Source organism: Castor canadensis, chromosome 4 (genome assembly GCF_047511655.1).
Source record: "Castor canadensis chromosome 4, mCasCan1.hap1v2, whole genome shotgun sequence".
NCBI lineage: Eukaryota > Metazoa > Chordata > Mammalia > Rodentia > Castoridae > Castor > Castor canadensis.
Window position 1 is genome coordinate 185,769,094 of NC_133389.1, and position 19,693 is coordinate 185,788,786.

Sequence of the window (19,693 nt, forward strand, 5' to 3'; positions counted from 1 at the left end):
TTTGGGACAAGTGACATGGATCTAGAAAATGACCCAAGTCAGGGTACACGTGGTGTCTAGAGGACAAGCTCACCAAACTCAGCAAAGATCTCCATGATGGTCTTGTTCTCACTGGTCCCGGGCTCTGAGTTAGGCTTGCTACACCTCAGGGTGTAGACATTCTTGTTGAAGGCTAGGTGGAGTCTGGGGTGAGGACACTGGTGGTGCCCAGAGTGTGTGGACTGCTTTGTGCGCTGAGTCTGTACATGTCTCTGGTCACTATACTGATGGTGCAGAACTCAGTTCAGTGCTGTAGGGTGCATGCTCACAGTCCATCTGGACAGCACAGTGGAGAAGCACCACAGATACCACATCTGGAGAGCTGGCCTCCAACCTGTCTGAAGGCCTGCACGTGCACCAGGTGGCTATCTGATCCATCTGGGAGCCCTGTTTGTGCAGTCTGCGTGATGGAGGTGTTTGTGCAGGTGATGGTGGAGGGGAAGCTGCAGAGGGGATCTACCTCTGTCTTGGGGCTGCTTAGTGGAGGCCTGGACAGGGGTCTGATGGAAGAGGAAGAAGGACCTTGGGAGGGTCCAGGTGGCCTGCTGCTTATCTCCCATATGTGAGGTTATTTCTGCCATAAGTGTTTATTGAACTGAATTGACTAAATCTCTCTGCACCACATTTACCACCACTCTGTATGGTTCTTAGGTTTCTGTTTGCAGTCATGTCTGGGGAGATGAGGAAAGATGAGGAAACATCGGTGTGTGTGGACAGGCACGTCCAGTGGGAATGGACACAGGTTTACTCTATGTGGGAAACCCAGAGCTCTACAGAAATGCCCACAGCTGGGGCTCACATTTTCATAACAGCAAGACTTCTCACTTTTGTTCTCAGCTGACAGAGAGAGGAGATGTGTGTGTGCACACTCACACTGATACACACAGAGCCATGAATATTTCTATGTGGAGCCACCCTACCTGTGTCATACCAGTGTCACACCAGTGTCACCACATGGATGGCTCCAGCCCCTCCCCGACCCCTGCTGGTCTGTAATCCCCTGTGGTTTGAGAAAGTCCTCAGAGAAGCTTGCTGAAAACTTTTAGCCACAAATGAATGCTGGATTTTGTCAAATGCCTCCTCTGCATCTATTAAAATGGGCATGTGACTTTTGCCTCTCATCTTTCTAATATGGCACATTTTATTAGTTGCTTTTTGGACATTTCATTGCCCTTTCATTCCATTGTATATTCTGTGGGGTTTGGTCTGCTAAGTTTTTTTGAGGGACCTTCATGAAGGCCATTGGCTTTTAGTTTTCAGTACAGCCTCATTCCCACAGAATGGCTGCCAAGTCCTTCCTCCCTCTCTTATTTTTTGATTTTGAGAAGGATTGGCATTCTTTCTTCTTTGAATGTTGGCAAAATTCATAAGAAGCCATTTAGTCCTGGGCTTTTCTTCGTGGGCCAATCTTAAATTATCAATTTATTAATTTTTTTTGAGCTAGGTTCTCTCTGTGTAGCCCCAGCTGTCCTCAAACTTATGATCCTTCTGCTTCAGCCTCCCAAGTTCTGGCATTAAAGGCATGCCCCATTATGCCTGGATTTCACTAATTTGCATCTGTAAATCTATCAGATTCTGATTCTTCTGTAGTCCATCTGGTATTTTGTGTGTTCTGGGACTATTTCCATCTCATTGAGTTGTCTGGCTTAGTGATGGAAAGCTGTTATGGCAATTCCTTATGGTCACTTTGCTTCCTCTGAGTTTAGTAATGGCTTCCCTTGTTCATTCTTATTGTGATATTTGTTTTTTCTCTCTTTTTTCTTGGTCAGACTAGCTGATTTTGATGATCTTTGGAAATAACCAACTTTTCATTTCTCCCTCTTCTGATTTCTATTCTTTTATCTCTCTCCACCTTCTCGAGGAGGCCTCAGACTGCATCTCCTGAGCTTTCTTAAAAGTGCCTCTAGTTGGGTTTGACAGATAGGATGTCAGCAGTGGGCATAGTGGGGTCTGGTGTTTCTTCCCTTCTCACCCCGTTTTCAGTCCTGACTGACACAGCAGTGGCTGCTCATGGCTTCCCTGCCTTGTTGGTCCCCTGCCCTGGCCACACATCTGCAAGATTCTCTTCATTGGCTCCTGTTCCATGGAGACAACCAGGATAAACTCTTTCTACACCCAGGCAAGACCGCTGGCCCTTGTTGGAGCTGAGTCCATGCCAGCCCCATAAACATCTCTCGGAGCCTTTGTTCCTTGAATTTCCACCCATCCCTTTAGCAACCACAGCAGATGGTATCACCCCAACATCACTTTCAGACTGTAAATTCTCCCTTGGACCTTTGGAAATGGGAAGGAGATGCTGCTGAGTCTGTGCCGTGAGCTGCCCAGAGCCTGGAAGGAACTGCTTGTCACTGTTGGATGAACTCCTCAAATTCGGTGTCCTTCAACTGTGTTGGGGGAGCAGGTGTAGAAAGGTGTGGTATGCTACAGTGCTTTTTGGAAGGCGTCTATCCTCATATCTAAATTTAAAGAAGCCTCGAGATATTTAACAGTGATTTAAAAGTTGATGGGAATCAGCTCACACCTGCCTTGGTCCAAGAAGTAGCATCCCTGGGCAGTCAAATCGCTCAGAGCCCCGTGTGTGCTGAGGTTCCACTCAGAGCAGGAGCATGACAAGGAAGGCAGGGAGAGCAAAAAGGTCCTTCTCTTTGAGAGCAGTGCTAGGGGGAGATGTGTGGGGTTTCACCGAGCTGGGAGGAGCACTGCAGCCAGTTAGGTGGGCACGATGACTTCGCAGAGGGTCTCCACAGTGGAGCAGGGAGATGCACTGGGGCTGGTGGTGTGTACAATGGTCTGGGAGTGACCTCCCAAGCTAGTGAGTGGACAGTGATCAAAATGAGTGTGAATTATTAAAAATTTATCAGGGAGGGGTTGACCATTTTCATACACTCTGGATTCTCAATATACTCTTTGATGAACACTGGAGTCCCCAAATTTCAGGTTTCTTCAGGTCTTGTTCCTATATTTACTGGATCATATGTAATTAATGCTAAGTGTTTCAGTTGCTAATAACAGAATATTTCTATTCTGAAGTGAATCGTGTCCTCCCAAAATTCATGTGTTAAAATCTTACCTCTTTTTCCCCCGGTGTGCCTGTATTTGGGGCTAGGACCTATAAGAAGGCAAGTAAGGTTTAAATGAGGTATGAAGGGTGTCTCCTAATATGATAGGTCAGATGTCCCTGTGAGAAGAGGAAGAGACACCAGGGAATGTGAGCACACAGAGTAAAGGAGGTAGGAGGCATTTGGAAAGGAGGTCCTCTACAGGAGAGAGGGAGGCCCAGGGGAAGCAGCTGTGCAGAGACAGGACCCAGGGCTTCTCTCTAAGACGGTGGGAGAATTCACACCCTGTACCTTAAGTTCTAGTCTGCGGCATTCTGTTAGGCTGCCCAGGCTGAATAATACAATTTCAGTTACACAGAAGAGCAACAAAGAACGCTCAGTGTGGTAATGTGCTTAAGACTTGGAGAGTCAGTGTCCAAATGGAGCCTTCAAAAGAGGTGATGAACTCAGAATGTTTCTTGGAGGCTATTTTAAGACCAGAGAGTAAGGAGGTGGGGCAGGGGAGCCCAGCTCTCAAAGGCTGGAACAAACTCTGAGTTCATCATTTGCCAAGCAAGGAGGAGGAGGAATTGTGAGGTGCGGTGTCATCAGAAGAGCAGGGTCCATCTACCTAAGGGCATTGGCCAGAGTTGGTGGACTTGGAGAAGCAGAGGTGTTTGTGGATTGGTTACGTTTAGGTAGATACAGTGAGATGGATGTTGACTGGCTGCCTGTCAGAGCACAGCAATCATGAATTGGCTATCTGTCAGAGGCACTGTGACTACTAATTGGCTGGATATGTAAAGCACAGGCTCGTTGATAGGCTAGCTATCAGAAGCTCAGTGAAATGATGTGAAGATTTCATCTTTCAATTAATTAACCAGCACAGATCTAAATCCAGTTCCAGGGCTAACCTGTTAGGAGAAAGAACCAGTCCTATCCTAGCACGGTGGAGACTTTATTCTCTTAAGTAATGGTGGAGTAGACCCAACAAGTAAACCTCCCCAAGTGCTCGAGCACATTTCTTAAGCCACTGGCAGCACTAACACCAACCGGGGCATGGCTGCGTAAAGTGCAAATTTAAAAGCAGAGGGGGTGAGCCGCTCACGGACATCAGTCTTGATTGAAGGTGTGTCATATGTACAGCCTCATGAGCTTGGGTTTTCCCATCAGTGCCTGGATTTGAGGGCACTTTTGGGCACTGGTTGTCACTTTTCTGTTTTGGTACAGTTGCATGACAGTAATTCCCTCACTGCAAGCTGAGGGCAGCTCAGCTGACACTGCAGTGACTTCCTGGACCTGAGATTTGCAAACTCAAGTGACAGAGTGCACTAAAAGGCAGCAGTCATCTGGCCTTAAAAAGGCAGTGACATTACCAGAACTGTGGCTGTGATATTTATTGAGTTTATCATTTTGACTAGCGGCTTCCTGGAGCTCTGAGTGTTTATGTTGCTTCATGAGAGCCCAGTTCTTTCTGGCAGGCTTCCTGAATTTCCCAGCTCAAGGACACAGATGGCATTTGCAAATAAGAGTAATGATGACTTCAAAGTCCCTTCACCTCCTTGTGAGCATGAAGGGACTGAAAAGAGGTGTTTTATTAGGAAGGAAAAGGCAGGAGAAAGGTGAGCCCTGCAGTCTATCGAGGGACCACTGGTTACTCCAGGAACTAGAAGTGCCTTGCCCATCTCAGATTATAAAAGGCAGTTTATAAAAGGCAGGGTTTAGACAGGCACCCAGTTGGGAACGGACAGAGGTAACCCTGGGGCAGGTGACCACTGGGCAGAAAGCCAGAGGTCATTCACAGACCAGAGGCCAGCGAGGGCTCCTGGGTTCTGGCCTATGGCCTGTGTGTGTGTGTGGGGGGGGGGTAGGAGATGGGGAGGATTGGGGTGTCTGCTGGTGATAGACAGGACATGTGTTGGGCCCTGAGATTCCACACTCAGAACAAGACCTGGTTACTGTGCCCTGCGTCTCCTCTGCACATGGATCCAACATGGTGAAAACTGCCTGTGTACCTGACAATCCCCCGGTTGAACCCCACCTCAGTTCCCAGAATCAGCACACAGAGGGCAGACACTGAAGGAGGAAGATGGATGCACATGAATAAATGTTCCTACTTCTCACTCCAGCAAGCAAATTGTGCGCTGTTGAAATCTATCCTGCATGATTAGAAGCACACAGGATTTGGCTAAAAATAGTCTACCATGAAATACTCCAGAATTAGGCAAATAAAAATGTAACACAGTGTCTAACGGGTGTCCCCACGGATCAATGCCTAGCTCTCTTTTGTGGAGTAATTGCATATGAAAAGTGTGTGGAGGGGCTGAATCTCCTAACAGTGGAGACACAGGTTCCTATTACCATCCTATTACCATCACCCCAGGGGCCAGGACTGTGGTTGGGGATAGCATGTGATTTCAAACATCATACTGGCTGCTTTCCCAGGCAGTCCACTGCCCTGGCACCTGAGTCCCTTCTGGTCTCCCAGGACCCATGACTGTCTTGGGGACAGCTGGATAAGAAATGAAATTAGAATTTATTATAGAGGAGGGAGAGGATGAGGAAGTTCCAATAGGCAGAGGAGAGAGAGAGGGGAGGGGTGGGGCTGGAGGATGTGGGCAGTTGGGGAGGTATTTTTTTTTAAATTTTTATTTTTTTATTCATATATGCATACAATGTTTGGGTCATTTCTCCCCCTTCCCCCACCCCCTCTCTTCCCTCCCACCCCTCCTTCTCCCCCCCACCCTCTCGATACCCGGCAGAAACTATTTTGCCCTTATCTCTAATTTTGTTGTAGAGAGAGTATAAGCAATAATAGGAAGGAACAAGGGGTTTTGCTGGTTGAGATAAGGATAGCTATACAGGGCATTGACTCACATTGATTTCCTGTGCGTGGGTGTCGCCTTCTAGGTTAATTCTTTTTGACCTCACCTTTTCTCTAGTTCCTGGTTGGGAGGTATTTCTTACCCTGACTCAGGAGGCCCTTGGGGAAGGTCAGATGGGGTTCCTGTCCCGGGAATGGTGACAGGGGTCATGAGGGCAAGGTGAGGACCCAAGGAAGTGGCCTCTCTTCTCTTCCTTCCCTGGCCTGGGTGACAGAGAGGGGCTAAATAAGTGAGGGCCAGTGAGGAGGAGCCTGCCTCCTCCTCAGTCAGCACTGGGATCCAAGTCTCGGGGACTCTGTCAATTTAATGGCCCTGGGAGGCCATGATGGGAGACCCTGAGGGCAAGGAGCTTCGCACCCCCTGGCTCTGCAGAGATGTGGATGGGGTGGGGAAGGGGACTCTAGGACAAGAGTGAGGGCCTTGATGGCCAGTGTTGCAGACAGTGGAGTCGTCAGTCAGGGCCACAGGATGTCATGTCCAGGCCACCATGTACTTATTGGCAGAGGAGCCAACTGGAACTGTGTCTGCTGGGGAGGCTGCCAGGATGGCAGAGAGCCTGTCAGCAGGGAATGTGGGCAGTGAATGGTGTCAGTTCCCATCCCTGACCCAACCTTCCATGAGGGTCTCCCTCCCCATCCTCCCAAGGTGGTCTCCTCAGTGTTCTCGCCTCATGTCATCAGGCTGTGTGGGGGGCTGGCCCTGACCTCCTTGCCTCCATTATCTTCTGCCTTCATTTTCTTCCCTGAACTGTGAACCATGCAGCACTTCAAGGTCATTATCGTCTTCACCTAGGTTGACAGGCCGCTGTGAGCACAGTGTTGTCAGAGGTCAGAGCAGCTTTCTCATTTCTGGTATCCAGTGAGAGATTTCAGACAAGAAGTGAAATACAGTGAAAGTAATAGCATGACTTATTAAGAATAGGGAAGTTAATAGGATTAGAAAGGCACTTTCAGAAGTGAAAGTGGGTCATCTCAGAAAGAGGTCAAGAACGGTGACACAAGCTTTTTGTTGAAGTTTAAGGGGCTTGGAGCCAAGTTAAAATCAGCCTATGGGGAATGATTGATATGGAAGTTGGAATGCCTCATTAATCACTCTGCACATGCAGTTACCCATGACTACCTAAGAAGACCCACCAGGAGAAAATTTAAAAATATATGGGATTATAATAACATAGTAATGGGCAAAAGGCAACTTTCAGTCAATGTAGCCCAGCTTAACCAGTTTAGACCAGAACTTGTTTTTCACTTGGAACCGGCATAGGGAGACATGATGGTTACGCATCCCAGAGAAAAGTCAACCCTGAGGAGGGTCTGGCTGCTCTGATCTGCGCCAGGTCTCTACCTTGTTGGTCCCATCAGTGTGTCTTTTAGTTTTGCAGGTGTGTTATGAGGAGGATGTGGAGTGAAAAGCCTAGGTCAAAAAAATGACTTGCAGCATGCAAGCAAATAGGTCAGGAGGGAGGGAGGCAGGGAGGGAGGGAAAAAGAGAGAGAGAGAGAGAGAGAGAGAGAGAGAGAGAGAGAGAGCGAACAGTACTCTCAGCATGCCTGTACTGAACCAGAGATCCTCCAGCCAGATTTCTATCACTCATGTCTTCTAACTCCACCCATTACAGGGACTCCGCTGCTCTCCATGTCTCCATGTTGCTGTCCTGGAGGCTGGAAGCAAAGTCGGGGAGCCAAGGGAGGCTTGTGTGGTTGGTCAGCTCAGGGGCCATCCAGACACGAGCCTAGGAGGCATAGGAGGAGACCTTGGAGCCTGGGGCAGAGGGGCTGGGGGGGTGCGGTTAGCCTGATTGTGCTGCCCTGTATGGTGACTGCTGGCCACAAGGGCTGTTCAAACCCAAATAGGCTCATTTCACTTTTGTCTGGAAGTCCTGGCCTTTGAAAAGGAGCAGTGAGTCTCCTGTTTATAGCTGACACTTTTCTTCCCATCAGGGGGAGTTCAGGCCAGCAGCACTGGGTCAGAGAGAAACAGTTGTACCTGAATGATTGTTGACACTGGTGGACGCAAGAAAGTTTTCAGTCTGTTGGGCTGAGAGTGCTCTGCTTCCTTCCCAAATGACAAGGGGCTGTGGTCAAGGGTTAAGGAGGAGCTGTGTCACTTCTCTCTCATTTGAGCTGCGGGCCAGGCTGGTTGCTCTCTACATTTTGTAAGCACTCCCTAGGGCAGCAGGCGCTGGCTCCCCAGGCCTGACCTTGCTCCCTCCTTCTGTCATGGGACCTCATCAGGAAATTTTTCTCCAGTTCCTAATGACCTCCAGAGCTGGGATTTGTAAGACATGGGGAGAAAACATGTCCCACCCTTTTTATTGGCGAGATGTATTTTAAGTAATGGTCAATGACTGAGTATCTGCCACATGTGCAAGGACCTAAAGAGCAGGGCTTTGGTTCCCGGCTGCTTCCTGCTTCTCACCAGGGACTGGGTCCTCCTCCGTCTGTGCACTTGGGGCTTCGCTGCCTCCTGGCACTTTGCCATCTTCATGCAATGTGACGGGCACACCACACTGACCCACACCTTCTCCTGGGCATATTCTTTTTATTTAAAGAACTACCTGCTTACGTATTCTACCCATTTGCTATTGGGAATTTGTGTCTTCTTCATAATGTGCACAGTATTTTTAAGTTAATGGAAGACTGTGTCTAACAGGCAGCCACCAACACCGTGTTTAATGGGGAAACTCTTCCATGTGATCATTAAGTCAGTGGTGATGCAAAAACATGCTCCACCCTGAGGCTTGTCGCACCCTGGTCTGGAAGTCCTGGCTGGCTGCATCCTGCTTAAAGATGACGATGAATCTGAAAAAACACTAGAGTCGGTGGCATAGGCTGAGTCTTGCATTCTATACGTAAAGCCATTATTTTAGCAATTTCCAGGCGAAAGTGTGGTGGGTAAATACCCCTGCCCTGCATGAGAGAGGAACTGAACTTCCCCAGGAGCCGAGGGAACCTTGATCCTCATCTCCTCGTTTCACAGAGTTTCGCTCTGTGGCACATTTCACCCCAAGCTGTACTGTAACTAAATTATAAAATAAGTTCTGTGCTTAAATGTGACTCAGATGAGAACACAAAGGGTGTTTTGGACTGAACTTGACAAAGAGCTTGTCTGGGAAAATGAATGGATCACACCGTGGCCAGGCAGCCTATCCCACTCCTTTTTGCTCTGGTTATTTTTGAGATAGGATTTTGCTTTTTGCCCAGGGTGGACTGGATTGTGATCCTTCTATTTTAAGCTTTTCACCATAACTGGGATGACAGGCATATGCCACTGCACCCAGCTTTTTTTTTCCCTGTTGAGATGTCTCACAAATTCTTTGCTCCAGCTGGAATAGCGATCTTCCTGATCTCAGCTTCCCAAGTAGCTAGGATGACAGGTGTGGGCTGCCAGTGCTCTGCTAGAAATTCTTTGTGACTCTCAGAGCCACAGCTCAATGATAAATAACTCAGCAAATGCTCAATCAGTGGATTGAAATAAGGTGACACCCAGTCACGGAATTTCACAGAGCAACTAACTCAAATAAATACTGAGTATCTTAATATGGTGATATTGTCCCCACATCCAAAGCTGGTTTGATCTGGTTCTCAATAAAGTGTTCCTATAATAACTAAGGTAAAATAGAAATATGTACTGAAATTACTGGTGAGGCAGAAATGCTAACGTCAAAGCAATGAGGCGGGCACAGCGGCAAGTGGCACTCAGTCTTCCTGATATGCCAGCCAAGGCAAAGCAAGATGAGCAGTATGTGTGTAAAGTATGTGAGGTTTTTAATTCATTGCACCAAAGGAGCGTCTGTGTGGTTCTGTTGAAGACTGTGGGGACGAGATCTTAATTCTAACATGGACTGGAGGCACGGTGCTTTTCAGTTTACTGTCCCATCTGACGCAGTCCACTGTATTTCCTCCACAGCCCTCTGCTTCCTGTGGCCTGAGGAGCTACACCTGCTTCTCCAGGCTGGTTTACAAAGTGACCTCGCTTATTTCATGTTTGCTTACAGCACTGGACAGAGTTCATGGTACAGTAAAGCCACACTCATTAAAATGACTTAGCTGATACTCTTATTTAAAATCTGGCTTCTTCATGAATGCAGGTGATGTCATGTGTAGGACTGGCCACTACCTGGATTTTCTAACACTACCACTTCCTTGCAATGGGGTAGGTTTCTTTTTCTCATAAGAACAGGATGCTGGGTATGTGTTTCTATGAAACGTGTCTCTGTGTGTAATCATGTTCTCCATCTTTTTTTTGGTGAGATGTTGGGCCTCACCCATGCCAGGCATGGCTTCTTCCACTGAGCTACATCCCCAAGCCTATGACCCCCATTTCTGAGTAAAGCTGCCTGCCTATTCATCAATGCAAATGACAGCACAGGACGCCAGGGTGTGACGCCAGGCTCTGAGGAACAGTTGGTCACTTGATAGATAGAATACGTTTATGCTTCAATGCCCAAAAATTCATACAGAAAGGAGATCAGAGAAGATGTACATTATTATCTGTGCATCGGTTTTTCTCTCTTTTCTATTTGACTATCACAGGGTACAGCAAACTATGGACTGTGCTCCAAATCCAGCCCACTGATGTCATAAAAGTCAAGTTTTCTTGGAATCACACCCATTTGTTGATGTGTGTCCATGGCTGCTTTTGTGCTACTGTGGCAGAGTTGAGCAGTGGCCACTGAGGCCATCTGGACCCAGAGCAGAATACTCACCAACTGGCCCTTTCAGAAAGTTTGCTTCCCTCTCCACTCCATTGTGTGTCCATCCTAACTACAGGTGTTTCCTCAGCTCTACCCAGTCCAGCACTGTGCAGGTGAGGGGGACACAAGGTCAGGGAAGCAGAAAACACCTGCTATCTTGGGCTCCTTTGTCTTACATATGGCAGACATGGTGAACTCACCGCTGTGGGGCTGAGGAAGTGGTGCCAGCTGGCTGGGAGGCACCTGTGCCATTGGTCCTGTGTGGGCTTCAGCTTTAGGAGCAGGGTGAGCAGGTGTCACCTAGAAGAGGATCAAGATGAGGTACTCTGGAAGTCTTTTTAGTCCTTGAATTTAGAGGAATCACTCTGCATCTTGCATTATGATATTAGGAAGTGGACCATAAAGTATGCTAATTGAATATAATCTTAAGACATGTTCACAGAATGTGTTTGAGGCCCAGTGCTGCCCTCTGAAGCATTTTGGGATCAGTAAACAAGTCGCCAAGCAGACTGGAAACCTTGCCAGCGCAGTCCATGTGCATAGACACAGCAGACGTGGAGTCTGCTGATGGACAAGGCAGGAAGCCCAGGGAGGTCAGGACTCATTGTTCCCAGGCTAGGGTCCACAGCAGGTCTAAGGGAGCAGGTTGCGATCCTGTCCCCTGCCCCCAATGGACAGCAGTGTTAGAAATGTCTTTAAGATATTGGGGTGTCATGAGAGAGATGACACTACTCAGAAGTAAATAGGTAAGGCAAAATTTACTTATGCAGAAGGGTGCACACCAGGAAGTCTGAGAAGCAAGCACACTGGGCGGGAAGTCTGCAGGGGTTTTATCTGATGCCATGTTGTCCCTCTCCTGCTCCTGGGTTGGGGAGGGACTTTGGGAACAAAGAAGTTTTAAAATTTCAGGGAAGCAATAACCGTTTTTGGTTATCAGCTCCAGATCCAGGGCATCTAGTGGAATTCTTGCCCTGGCCCAGCAGAGGATAACAACCCTTTGTTCTTGATAGAAACTGTTATCATATTAAGCTGAGTCCATGAAGTGAGCATATGGGAAGTGAGTTAGTAAGGTGGTTATTACAGATTAAATTCTTTGACAGAAAAGACCTGACCTAAGCTGATTCTTACAAGCAGGATCAGCTTTTACACCTGTGGGCTGCTCTGAACACACTGGGGCCTGGACACTGGTCCTGCCGCTGCCTGTGCTGTGATTCTCTGCTCTCCATGGTCTTCAGCCTCCCTGCCCTGGTGGCAGCAACTATTGGAACTGTATGTCCCAGGTGAGTACTGCAGAGTCCTGGAGCTGACCCATGAGGCCATGGTTACCAACTTGCACTGATAAATTAAGAAACACATGAAACAAAACCCAGAGCTGCAGCCAGGTGGGTCCATGTAGGTGTGAGGCTGACTTCTGAAGGTGGAAATCAGTTTGGCCAAAATAGCAATATTCTGATATCTCAGAGAGTCAGGTTGCTAAGATAAGTTGAGTTTTTTTTTTTTTTTTTTTTTTACACAAAAGACAGGTGGCCAAATTGAGTAATCAAGGAAAAATGAAGTGTGGCTGACTGAGGGAGGCTAAAAGGAGCTGACCGCATGTGCTGACCCAAACAAGAAGCAGGGGCTGTGGGAAGCCCCTTGACTGCCGTCATCTGGGCAACTTCACCAACCTTGGCCTTGGGTGCCAAGTTCATGAGTTTGAATTTTAGGACACATTGACAAAGAGACCAAGAAGTTTGTTAGCAAAGCAAGGCAAAGGAAAGATAGAAAATAGTTCATGACACCTGACCTGGCCCACTTGTTCTGGTGATTACTACTCTGGGAACTGAGCAAGGACATCTTTTTTTTTTTTTCTTTTTTTGGTATAGCACAACTTATAGATTTCAAATGGACAAAAATTAGTATCATTTACAGTATCTTAGGATAAACTGTCTTTTTTTTTTTCATTTTTCTTTTATTATTCATATGTGCATACAAGGCTTGGGTCATTTCTCCCCCCTGCCCCCACCCCCTCCCTTACCACCCACTCCACCCCCTCCCGCTCCCCCCCTCAATACCCAGCAGAAACTATTTTGCCCTTATCTCTAATTTTGTTGTAGAGAGAGTATAAGCAATAATAGGAAGGAACAAGGGGTTTTGCTGGTTGAGATAAGGATAGCTATACAGGGAGTTGACTCATTAATTTCCTGTGCCTGTGTGTTACCTTCTAGGTTAATTCTTTTTGATCTCACCTTTTCTCTAGTTCCTGGTCCCCTTTTCCTATTGGCCTCAGTTGCTTTTAAGGTATCTGCTTTAGTTTCTCTGCATTAAGGGCAACAAATGCTAGCTAGTTTTTTAGGTGTCTTACCTATCCTCACCCCTCCCTTGTGTGCTAAAGCTTTTATCATGTGATCAAAGTCCAATCCCCTTGTTGTGTTTGCCCTTGATCTAATGTCCACATATGAGGGAGAACATACAATTTTTGGTCTTTTGGGTCAGGCTAACCTCACTCAGAATGATGTTCTCCAATTCCATCCATTTACCAGTGAATGATAACATTTCATTCTTCTTCATGGCTGCATAAAATTCCATTGTGTATAGATACCACATTTTCTTAATCCATTCATCAGTGCTGGGGTATCTTGGCTGTTTCCATAACTTGGCTATTGTGAATAGTGCCGCAATAAACATGGATGTGCAGGTGCCTCTGGAGTCACCCGTGTCACAGTCTTTTGGGTACATCCCCAAGAGTGGTATTGCTGGATCAAATGGTAGATCGATGTCCAGCTTTTTAAGTAGCCTCCAAATTGTTTTCCAGAGTGGTTGTACTAGTCTACATTCCCACCAACAGTGTAAGAGGGTTCCTTTTTCCCTGAATCCTCGCCAACACCTGTTGTTGGTGGTGAGATAAACTGTCTTTGAATGGGAGCTTCCTTTCCAGTACTTTGAGTCTACAGATGTTTCTAAAAAGTGAACCACATGGAAAATGAAGACTGGAAAATGGAACGGGCTTGGGCTCCGGTTAATTGCTATAACACTGTCCTTCAGGTGGCTGGGGGAGTTTCACGTTCCTTTAGGCAGCATCAAGTGCCGAAGCTCCTGGAGGACGACTTTGATGCTCTATGAATTCTGCCACTTGGCTGGCACTCCATTAGAACTACTAACTCCATTCATATTAATCTTTGTTACAAATCTGCAAAGGGGGTGCGTCTGGATATTTAGGTCCACATTCTATTTTAAGGCTGTATGTTTGGTTTTCATAAATTGTTCTTGGAGGCCCAAATTATCATCCTTGTCCATCCTGTAATTGTCATGTCTTCGTCTTCTAGACCCCAGCTAACTGTGCCATCTCCTGCTCCTTTCTGGCCTTCTTCAAGTTCTTCCAACAGTCGGAAATTGGGAGGGACTTTTACTCCCGAGCCCGTGGTGGCTGCCATCTTGTGTCACTGTCCGAGCAAGGACATCTTAAAGAAAGACACTTATCCCAGGGAAGCACATTTGGTAAGACTCCTTTGGTCACAGAAGTTCTTGCAAAGGGAAGATATTTATCTTAAGGAAGGACATCTGTCTTGAGAGGGGCATCTAATGATGAAACCCATCTCTGTTCTGAAGCACACTCAAGGAAAACAGACATCTATGTCACAATGACCCAAATCTGGTAAACTGACCTGGCTTGGTACTTTAGGACACAACTGGTAATGTCAAAACAAGGTAACAGCAAGAATGATCGGAGGCACCAGCCTCTCAGAACATGGAGGGCGCGGTGTGGAGGAATGTTTAAGCTGTATCTCCCACTCGACATCCCAGCATGAGCACCTGATGTTAGAGCACTCGACACACCTTGTCTTGCGTGTCCGCACTCGTGTGTGTGCTCTCCCTTTGTTTTCTTCACTAATTAACTTTCCTGTTGGGAACTCCTTGGCCTGCCTTGGTCTCAGTGACAATATAGAAGCACTTGGCAAACACACACATGAAGTTCACCATATCAGCTACCGTTCACACCGTTCCTTACAATCACCTCTGTCTCTGTGTTGACGTTCCCTTACCCTCTGCTCTCTGTACTTCATATCAGGTCAGTCTGCCAGGAGGGTGACAGGGCATCTTGTGGCTGGGGGCAGTCCAGGTTTAGGCCTTTGCCATGGTGTGACTATTAACAAAGCCTCTTTGCTTTTAATGGTGCCTCACCAATCTGTTTCTCATATTCAGATGTACTTGTTTTTACTTTCTGTGACTTAAAAAAAGATTCTAATCTCCTTTAAATGCTTTTGTCAGTCATGCATTTTCTGATTGTCTGGCTGTTCTTCCTCTCTCCTGGCCTAACTTCATTTCATGGGGTCTTTGTGGTGGGCTCCTGGACAGCAGATTACCAGACCGGCTACGGCAATGGAAACTTATTCCTGCACAGCCTGGAGCCTGCAAGTCTAGAGCACAGAATCACAAGCCACGCTCCCTAAGGAAGCTCTGGGGCCTCCTGCCCTGCTGGCTTTCGAGCTGCAGGCTGTGGTTTCTGCTTCCGTCTCTCCTATGTGTTGAAATCTCCCTCTGCCCTGTCTTGTGAGGACGATGGGATTGCATTTAGGAATCACTGGGGTAATCCAATGGCTGTAGGTTTGTGTTGTCCTCTGTTCCCCAGCCAGTTTCCTTCCCCACAGAGGACTTTCTGTGTTATTCCTAGTGGCGGTACCACCAGCCAGGACATCCAGATTGTGACAACTGCAGCCTTTCTGTGAACTTGGCCAAGTGAGGAGTCTGAGTGATCTGGGACTGAGGTCCTGCAGAGGAGGACACTCAGGTCCTGAGCCTCACGCCCCTGGAGATGGAGGCTCCTGTGGAAGAACCATCAGGGCTGTCAGCTCTTCTTGGGTGGGTCCTCCTGCTGTTTGCAACTCTGCCTTTGTAGAACACTCTTTGCAAATGTCCAGCGCAATTACCTGTGGCAAGGCCTATGAGGGATGGCTAGCGTGAAGGGAGTGACCACACACATGAGTCTTGGGAGGTAGCCTTGACACTGGACTTGAGAAATGGATGTAGCCAGTGTTTCACAGTGGTTGTTCTGGGGTGAAAACTCAGAGGGCGTGCTCGCCTCTGTCCAGAACTGATGTGGGGGAGCTGCTGGAGACAGATGGCTCATGCTGGGGAGCAGGAACTGGTGAGGAGTGCTGCCTCTGCCTAAGGGTGACCATAGCCTTGGAGGAGGGAATCCTGTTGACACTGGAGCCCTGGACACTCAGGACTGCAAGACCCCGGGGCATCTCCCTCCAGCTCCCCTCACCATGTCCTTGTCATTTGTATAAATCTCTGCATGCGCTCTGAAAGTTCTTCTCAGTGAAATGGGAGGACATTTGCTGACAGGTTGATTGGCGAGGCATAAACATGGCTGCTGCTAGGCCCTAAGCGTCTTGAGGTCTCAAGTTGTGTGACTTCCATGTGGCTTCTGAGTTTCATCTGGGTCCCCAAACAGCATGTGTTGGGACCTTAATTCCTAATGTGAGGGCCTTCATGGGCGATGATCAGGCTTTGGGACTCTGCCCTCACAAAGGGCCTGCTGTGATCCCAGAGGGGGTTCATTACCCTATGAGCGGGCTAGTCACGAAGGCTCGTCTCCTGCTTCCCTCCTCCTCTCCCTGTGTGGCCCTTGCAGTGGATGCCACGGCGTGAAGGCCCTGTCCTGATGTCCTTTCCAGTCTTCTTAGCTGTGCGAGATAAATTTCTGTTCTTTGTGAGTCACTCAGCCTCTGGTGTTCTGCTGTAACAGCACAAAGCAAGTCATGGACTCACCAGTCAAGGTCAGATGCAGGTCTCAGCTCCCACCCATGTACAAAAAAGGACTTTTACTCCAGAGCCCTCTTACTCCAGAGCAACTCTCCTGCTGAGGACAATGCAAAGTGCAGGATGCAGGAAAGCAGTCTTCAGAGGTGGTGTGAGCTCAGGGGGCAGCCAGGACCCCAGGGCCGAGGATCCAGATGGAAGGAGTGGCTGGCATTGGGGTGGTTCTTCATCATGGGAATTAGGACAGGGGCTGGCATTGGGATGGTTCTTCTGCAAGATTTGGAGATTTGTAAGCTGACTCCACTGGGTATCCACAGACAGAAAAAATTCTTTCTTTCATCGTATACCAGGTAAACCCCATGTGTACTGCAAAGCTGGAAGCTCAAAGTAGAGCAATGCTCTTCTGGGAAGGAAAAAGAGAGATGGAACTCCAGCTTGGGGAGGCAGAGATTTCTTGAGCAAAACTCCTGTAGCACCACCCCTGAGGAAAACGCTGATCACTGGAGTACATGAAAATGAAAATATCTGCTTCTGGTGTCATGTAGGATGCAGACCATTGCCCCCCTGTAATGGGGAGAAAACACTGATGGATTTTGAGTTTCTGAGGAGCAGAGCTCCAAGGCAATCAGATGAATTACCTTGGTGACAATTCCCTACAAAAGGAGACAGAAACCACAGTGTCACCTCCTCAGATGGGCAAAGAAGTGGCACCCTGAAGGAAGGCACACCACAGGGGTCAGTGAGTCTTCAAGTCCGTTGAGGTGTATGCCTTTGCAGCAATGCTACTCCTGATCCCCCAATCTGGAAATGACCCTAAAACTCAAATTCTCACACTGATGTGTGTTCACACAACGTCACACTAGTCACCCTGACAATGAACAGATGACTGAAAAACAGAAGGCATCTTAGTCACACGACACTCGGCAAAGAGGAGAGTGCAGACCAGAGCCCGGGGCAAACCTCATCTCCATACAGTCGTCCTGGCTATGTGTGCATGCTGACTTTGTGACCATCCTTCAAGATGTACCTACGACTTGTGCTCTTTCCTCCGAGTGTTTCAAGCTTCGGGGAGAACTGTACTTTTAAGAAGAGTCTATCAAACAACTCATGGGGGTTGGATGACTTCATTTAACACTAAATTATACTGAGTTAAGGGTATAAACAAGCTTAGCATACTGGCATAGGCATCAGGAAAATAGACCTAATTATTCTGTTTCTTGAACACAGCATCTGATGAGGATACAATTAAGAGTACAGGAAGGCAGGACTGATGGCCTCTGTAAATGACAAAAGCCTGCGGTCCTTGTGTGGGTCTGGGAGCACCCGGGACGGACTGTTGGATGTGATGTCGTAGAGAACGTCTCTCTTTTCCCTCTGGGAAATGCTGTCTACTTGCCGATGGACTATGGAAATGTGAGCTTGAATTTGAACTTGGTAACATTTTAGATAAAACATTAGCACTGCTCTGCACAGTTGGCAAGGCAGATTTATTTGCAGGACTTCAGAATTTGTAACAAAATATTAAACTAATGATGTGAAAAATGAACTCAAGTCTCTTCGTGAGAAAGAAAGCGACGTAATTCAGGCAGCCCAGAAGGAAATGTGGGATGAGCCCCATGACACCCTGAGAACTTCTCATTATGGCTGGCGCTGAGGCAAATCTCTGAAATGCACAAGTGAGATAAACTGTGCTGAAGAGTTGTGAATTCCAAAGGGAATTCCAAAGCTTCAAAACGACATTGAAACTGAGAATTATTATAAAGAATAACAAACACTTAAAATCTGTAAAAACAAAAAGAAGTTGGATATATGGTTTTTAAAAGCCAAATGATGTGAGAAAGTGTTCTGAGGATCAAACATAGGCTGGCGATGGAGGTGCCCAGATAAAGGATTTGAGGGAGGAGTGGGCAGAGGGACAGAAGGCCATGCGCAGTCAGGAACCCGGAAGAAGTGGACAGGAGCTCACTGGATCATTGACCCTCTAGGTCTCAGTGACCCTCCAACTGGGTGAGCGTGTGTTCTGTCTCGGAACTGCTTGCCATTTTGCCTTCGATGTTCTCAAGCGGTGAACCAGGAGCTTCCAGTGAGAAAAACCAGATGGATGAGGAAATATTTCTCTGGGGTATCTGCCTGAGTAGGCGAGCGAAAGACACCCGTGGTTAAACCGGCACTCTTTTTTTATTTTTGGTGGTACTGGGGTTGGAGCTCAGGGCCTCATTCTTAGCTCTACCTCTAGCCCCTTTTTGCTCTTAGGTATTTTTCAAGTAGACGCTCCCATTTATACATAGTCCTTTCTATGCTTTCTGCACAGCTGGGAGGACAGGCGTGCACCACCCTGCACAGCTTTTATTGGTTGAGATGGGGGATCTCTTGAACTTTTCACCCAGACTGGCCTTAAACTTCTATCCTCCTGATCTCCAGCAGCCCTACAAAAGTCACATTGCAATTCCAGCCCCAAGGTGATGGTGTGGGAGGTGCAGGTCTTAGTGAGTCTCCCTGTGATGGGATTGGCTCCCACAGGGGCAGGTGTGAGCGAACTTGCCTCCTCTCTCGGGCGTGCATATCAGAGAGACTTTTTCCATCTGGCAATCTACATGTGAGGGATGGGTGGTCAGACACCACTCTGTTATACTAAGCAGATGTCAGCATTTTAGTGGGTTTTATTAATTATTGAGACTGCCGTTATTTTACTTGGCGTCAGAAGTGTTATGATATGATAATTGAGGTGTTGTGATTATTTTCCAGGCATAATTCACACCACACAAAGTTCACATGATAAGAAATGGTTTTTCTCAAACGTAATGGAAGCATCTAACAGAGAAAGTGTCACCAACCTGCGGTGGGATTCGCACATTTGAAGGAGAGACATGCCACCTTTGTTGCATCAGACTCTTTTTTCCCAACGCAAAGCCAGCAGTGAGGTGGGGATTCCTGAGCTGCTTTTCTGCCCTTGACTTGGTCTGTCATTTCTCAGTGTCTCTGTCCAAGCTGAGTGAGCCTTTGGTACGTGATGAACAACAGGGATCCTCCCAGGCTCCATCTCCAGCGCCTTTCTCTTTACACATCTTTGAACCTGGTAGTTGTGGACAAGGCAGGCTTGCCAGGGTTTTGTTGTCTGGGGCAGGAAGGGATGAACCCTGGGTGGATAACAGTGTGTTTTTTTTTTCAAAGTTGACAAAATGTACATTTTATGGTGCATAGTGGTAGGGTTCACATCACACTTCCTATCATGTACAAGTCTCCCCGTTTCTTTCATCAGAAAATAAGGTGAAGTTCAGTCTTTTGTCCAGATCG

General features: G+C 47.5%; 1 pseudogene; it reads right to left on the reverse strand.

Moving 5' to 3' along the window:
- Positions 1 to 13,652: 13,652 nt before the first annotated feature.
- Positions 13,653 to 14,075, reverse strand: LOC141422415 (ubiquitin-conjugating enzyme E2 variant 1 pseudogene; annotated as a pseudogene).
- Positions 14,076 to 19,693: the final 5,618 nt, after the last annotated feature.